The sequence below is a fragment of the Mesitornis unicolor genome, unplaced genomic scaffold, assembly GCF_000695765.1.
Source record: "Mesitornis unicolor isolate BGI_N332 unplaced genomic scaffold, ASM69576v1 scaffold23527, whole genome shotgun sequence".
Lineage (NCBI taxonomy): Eukaryota > Metazoa > Chordata > Aves > Mesitornithiformes > Mesitornithidae > Mesitornis > Mesitornis unicolor.
Genome location: NW_010198755.1, coordinates 187,574 through 194,105, shown reverse-complemented (window position 1 = coordinate 194,105; position 6,532 = coordinate 187,574).

Genomic DNA, 6,532 nt, shown 5'->3' with positions numbered 1-6,532 from the left:
CAGAGAGGCTTTGCTGGCCTCCAGGAGGGGATGTTTGCAGGCCTTCTGATGCCATCTCTGATCCTTTTTGTCAGGAGCTTGCTGCCACGGGGTATGAGCTCCACAGGATCTGCAAAAGTGCTTCTGTGTTTGGTGGAGGCTGAAGACGCTCAAAGTGCTCTCTTCAGAATAACAGAAGTAAAAATAACACATATCCTGCCTTCCACCACAGGCAAAATAAACGCAACCCTGACTCTCTATGAGTGTTGAACCTTTTTTCCCATGTGTTAAGAGCTCCTACCTGGGCTGATGGGCAGGAAAGTTCCCTTGGCAATGGATTATCTCATGTATCTCACTCTGAAGCACCTAACTCTGCCCTTCTCAGAGAGGGTCTCGTGGTCCAATGTGCATCAGGCACTCCTGCATCTGACCAACGTGTTTTCCAGGGGATGAGCACTGATGAAGTACTCACAGTCCTGCAGCTCTGCTATGAGGAGGCTTCCCTGGATGCAGGTAGACACCTACATGCATTGGAGAGTAAGTCGCTGACAGCACTTTCCATGAGCATGTTGGTTGTGCTTCATTTCACATCCTCCCTGCTGAGGAGGCAATGGGGAAGAGACAAGGGTGGTTGGTCACTGGAGGCAGAAGCAGTTGGACATGGTGAGGTAGGGCCACAACCACACATTCCTCTTCTCCTTTATCAGTATTCCCTCCCTGATCAGCACTTGTCTATCTGGTCCAGCAGATGGTCAGCATCTTCTGCAGGTGTGCAGAAGACTCAGAGGGCAGCAGAGATCATGGAGTGTCCCCTCCTTGCTCCATGTACAAGCTGAGAGTTTGGTCTTTGACTGCACTCAGTTCACTTCACCGCTCCCATTGTACCGGTGCTGCATCCCCAGCAGATAGAGTCATCAGTGATGCTCTTGCACCCCTCCTTCCTCCCACGCACCTCACACAATTTTTGGGAGAGCCAAGCAGGACTTGTTTGCCTGTGGAAAAACCGCTCCAGCTGGCTCTTCATAATGCATCCAGGCCAGCCACATCTCAAAGTTATCTGATGGTCAGCAGCTAAATTGACCCCACCTGTGAGACCTTCTCACAGACCTTTCCTTCCACAATTTGAATGGACCAGGTTGTGCTGATGAACCACCTGGATGGATGCACAAGATGCTACAGGGTCTGAGAGATTACACTACAAGCTCAGGTTATGTGTTGTGCAGCCCTTCGCATCAGCGTCACTCATCAGACTGGTGTGGGTGGCGCATGGTGCCCTCCAGAGAGGCTGTTTATCCTTCATCTTCCTTATCTCCTTCAGCCTGTCGCTGTTTGTGTCTCGCACTGTCTCACCCTGGAGAGCCACACACAGACTGTCTGACCTTCATCACCAGCTTGGCACCAGGAGTTACCCAACCTGCTCGTGAGTCATTCCTGTGCGCAGCACAGAACAGCATCCTCCAGATAAAGGGCATACCCCTTGCTATCCACCTCTGATCACAGAGCTTGGGAGCTCCTCAGGTGGGAAGTAGCTGCCACCACTCCACCGCAGCCACATGCTTGAAAGCCTCAGGGACCCTGATGGGATGTCCCAGAGCAGTCCCATCCCAGCCTCAGCTTTGCTCCTGCTCTCTGCTCGAGTCTCCCAAAAAGACCCAATGCAGCCTGGAACAACCTGATCCTCCTTGTGTCTCCAGCACTTTGTCCTCCTGCGCTGACATCCCCACCCAGCTGCAGAAGAGAGATGTTCTCCCAGCGCATGAACCAACCACATCACAGCCAGATTGGAAGGGCTCCTAGAGCACTGGCTGCAGGCCACCAGAGAGGAAGGACCACTCCCTGGACTGGACTGGCGCCACGAGCTGCCTTAGCTGCAGTAATTAAAACCTCAGCCCATACAAGGGAGAACATCACGTCTTCTCCATACTGCTGCAGTATGTGCAAGTCACCGGCATCACTAGACAAGCACATCAGTATTCCTTAAGAGAGGCAGAAGACTTAGGCTGGGCTTTGGTTGCTTGGGCTCCATTCCTTGCTGTCCAAGTCTAGGCAGGGCTCCCAGCTCCTCCAGGTTGGCTTTCCTAAAGCACCCATGTTGGCCTGACCTTTCTGACCTGCTCACCCATGTTCGAGCATCGCAGAGCGACTGCCCTGAGCCTGGGGAAGCAGAGAGCAATCCCTGGTGCAGACTGAGCCCATTTAGACACATTCTTGTGCTCACCAATGCACGATGCAAAGAGAGATAAGGCTGCGGGACAGGCAGGATAAAGATGAGGCCTGAGTGGAAATCCATGGGAGAGAGGATGCTTGCTGTCCTGCAGCACCTAGAAGTGGGTATCAATGTGCGTTATTCACAGAGTCACCTTCATCATCTGCTTCTAGGGAGGGACAGATGGTTTCTCCAGACCAGTCTAAAACCCACTAAAAAACAACTCGGTTTGCATGGGACCAAGCTGCATCACAAGCACATTGGCCTCCTGGGAGCCAGGTCACCTTGTGAGAACCTGCAGTCCCACCAGTTCCCAGCACGTCCCCACCAGCCAGGGCAGCATTAAACCCATGGAGGGTGCTCCTCTGTGCCCGAGCTACCAGTATCTCTCTTCATCCCAGAGGCACCAGACTCTCCCAGGAAGACTCCCCTCATTCCTGTATCATCCAGGGGGGAGCCAGCACTCGCACCGCCCCCACCAAATCTGCCTCGCCCTCCTCCATAAGCAAGACCCCCTCCCTGCAGCGTCGGCAGAGCTGCATTTACCGCCGGGCTCTGCATCGGCGTGCCATGGGCTTTCTTCCTTTTCATCCCTTTCTCACTCCCTGAATACGCTTTGCTTGCTTTGGCGGCGCCGGGCAGGGAGAGCCCCTCTCCCCCCCTCGCTCCCGGGGATCCCCCCCGGCAGATGGGGCCGGGATATGAATGTGCACACAGCGAAGCCCCTAAGAGGATTTTTTCATTGCGAGCTTTTGTGTGCTGCTCTGCTGCGGTGGGACGCCCCCGAGTTCTCCCCCGGCTTCTCTCTCTTCCACTCCAGAAGAAAAGAAAGTGCCTATAAAGGCCTTGTTTGTCCGACTTGTTTGAGGAGACCATATTGCTGTAGGTGCTGCAGGTCCCGGCGTGACAGCGTTGCCCCTTTGAGAAGGGGTGACGTGCGGCTCCCTCCCGGGAGGGTCCGGGCGGGCGGCTTAGCCAGGCGCTGGGAAAAAAAGGTTTCAGTTGCATTTCAATGTCCATTGAACCCTGAATCCCCGGCGATGGCTGTTCCAGGGGCTCTGCAGACAGACAAAGCCCTGCAAAGGCCACCGAGGCAGCGTCTGGGAAGATGCTGAGTGTCCGGTGGTGGGATGAGGACCTGCTAGCCCCCCAAATTCGGGAGAGCCGAACAGGGCTGGCAATGTTGCTTTTCCTCTGAAAAACCAGAGAAAGAGGAAAATGTCGGCCGGGTTTTTCCTGGCTCGAGTACGGCTGTCTCCTGCTGCGTCATTTTGTCCTTTGTATTGCAGCAGACAGGCCTCGGTTAAGAGGGAAGCAAAAACAAGCTGCACAATGGCCTCAGCAGCTCAGAGATGTCAAACAGCCCACCCCGAAACGTGCGCTCAACCCTTTGCCTTGACTTGGATTTTCAGGGCCCTGGAGCATGTGCCTGGGCTGGAAATGGAAGCAGTGCACAAGCATACCTGTCACCCTTCTCACCCCGATCTGTGCTCCAACACAATGCGTTTGCTTGCCAGCTGCTCAGAGGCAGTTATACGACATATATGTCAGGCCCGGGAAAATTTCCAGTGCAAGTGCAGTGCACACCCCACATCTTGCAAAGCAGCGAAATGTCTGCAGCAGCCGGAGGTGAAGGGACCGTGCACCACGAAATGTGGCTCCAAGGATGCACGTGGGGCATCGTGCCTCAGCTAAGGTGGCCTCCAAGTTTGTGTGCTCCTGGCAGGGGCGTGACGATCTGGCTGAGACTGAATAACAGCCTGGGCTGCTCACTGTGTGACCACACTGCGTAAAGGTGTTGGCAGGAGCCTCAATACCTCACCAGGCACTGGAAAATCCACCCTGGAGAGCACACGCTGAAGAGGTTAATCATTAATGTCTCCACTGCAGGGTTTCAGTGCAGTTCCTCAACTACTTACACCAGAGCATCCACATTGCTGGACCGTGAGCTGCTGATAGCTGATAGATGCTGTCCCAGGACAAAAGGGACCACCACGCCTAAATCCTTTTTTGCGTAGTCTATCTCTTGCTGCAGACCACCTTGACTTGGCAAACAGGGCAAGGATACGCCTGCAGGGCATGAGGACTTCAGGACCACGCTGATGGTGGGATGAAGAGACCAGATGTAAGGATGAAGGAGGGTGCCTGGTCATCCTGCACCAAGGCAGAGCAGCTGTAAACTCCACTGCATCTCACAGACTGTGCCAAGTGGCTGTGCCACACCACAAGCAGCCAGAAATGCAGCTGAACCAAGCTCGTTGGGCTGGAGGGTTGATCTTCCACTGCTGAAAACTGCTAAAGGAAACCTGAGGGGGCACTGCCTGTCTCCTGTGACATTTACGTCAGCCCCTCTGAGCACGCCTAGGCACAAGCGATGTTGCAGAAAATCCAGGGTCAAGGAAAAAGCTTGGACAGTTAAGAAGAAATGCAAATTAGGGGAAAACGGTTATTTGTCAGCACCCAGATTTTAATGCTGGGAGGGAAAAAATTAAGCAAAACCCAGAAGAGCACAAGCTGCCTTTAAAAGTTAAATAATATTGAATCCAGAATCACAAATACCAAAATGCGTTAATAATAAATGGGTGATGCTTCTGTCCACCTGGGCTCAGGGTGCTCAGATGCTCTGGTAGAGGTCACTAGGGTCATGAATGCACAGTATTTAGAGACGTCCAATGTTCCTGTAATGCATTTTACAGGGGGGAACAAAAATAAGGGAAAAGGCTGAAAATGGAGAATGACCAACACAACACTCTGATGGGAGCCATAGGACTATGAATAAACCTGCTTGAAAGAGGAAGGAGAAGCCTGGATAACCCCAGCCCACCTTTCCCTTCTCACTCACGCTCTGCATCCCCCCCTTGATGTTCCAGCCTGGCAAACGACAGGAGCTTCTGTCTCCATTGCATTTTGGGACAACTGTTGGTGGCTGCATGTGGGGCTGTGAAGGCAGAAAGGTGCCATAACATCACACAGTCTCCCCTGACATTTGTTTCTCCTTTAGAAAGACTTTTCTTTTCCCTCATACCCTGCTCAGTGAGGACACAGGTCCTCCTCAGATTCAAAACAAAATAGATATGAAATTTTGTATGGCAAAACACTCTTTGGCCTATAGCTTGAGCTCCTAGGACTTGCTTTTCAGCAAGCTGATCCATGCCTTTCTTCAAGGAGCTCTTCTACATGCAAGACCAGCACCCGGGGGGGAGGAGGCACCCAGCACTGCACCCAGAGTGGTCCATACCCTCACCCCGCATCCTGAGGGACCGTGCTCCACTGCAGGCAACTGGTGGCACTGGCAGGACCACCCTGGCGCGAGGCAGAGCTCAGGCATGACAACAGGGGCAGCGTCCAGGTCTCACTGGATGCTGGGGGCTTCCCACTGCTGTGTACAGCCAGGGGTCTCCAGGAGCCGAAACTGTGCAAACCCCTCATGTTCCCAGGGCCTGACTCCCCGCCCAGCCCCCATGGGCATCCCCAGGCTGCAGGGATGGATCCAAGACACAGGGTCACCTCGCACAGCAGAGGACACGGGGCTGGGTGTGCACTGCAGGCAGGAGCCGCTGGCTCGGGGATGTTCAGGGCTGTCCGGCTCCCTCCCGGCTCGTCTGGAAGCGCTGCTGATGACCCGGCGCTGTTCCCGTCGCCTTGGTGACTGCACATGCCAGCATCCCCAGACAAAAGCTCTCCTGGCACATAATGGGAACAGAAGGGAGCACTGGGCAGCGGCGTTCAGCCCTTGGGGGGCTGCTTTCCCAGCCCTCACCCTAGGGCTCCAGTCCCCTCTCTTGCCCAGTCAGCAAGGACTGCAGACAATCCCCACCCAAAAGCCAGATGGGTATTTCAGGTATGTGTTCCTGTGTGTTGCACGCATTTCCCTGGGGACCCCTCTGCGGTGTAGCAGCCCCTCCCAGGCTCCACATGGCCATGTCTTGCTGTGCTGTGGGCTCCGAGCTGTCTTGCTTGCTTTTTTAAAAATTTTCCTCTGTGTGTAAATGCACGATTTAGGGCAGCAGGAGGCTGTCCAGAGCCTGGACTCTTCCATCCCAGCACTGACTGCCCAGTGTGCTCGTGCACTGCTCTGGCGCTGCATGCCGAACGTGCGTTGTGCTTTGCATGGTGTTTGTGTGGTTTGTGTTTGGTGTGCATGCCTGCTACGTGCCCTGCGTATTAATTCACGTGAGCCTCTGGCTCGCATCATGTGAGGCACATATGTGATAAGAATGGGGCTTGGGACTTGTCTGACAGCCTCACCTGGGCTGAGATCCTGGCAAGAACTGCAAAATGAGGGCTGAAACCCACACAGCTCTCCACCAAGCCTGGTAGTACAGGGTATGTAACAAAGCAGGGGCT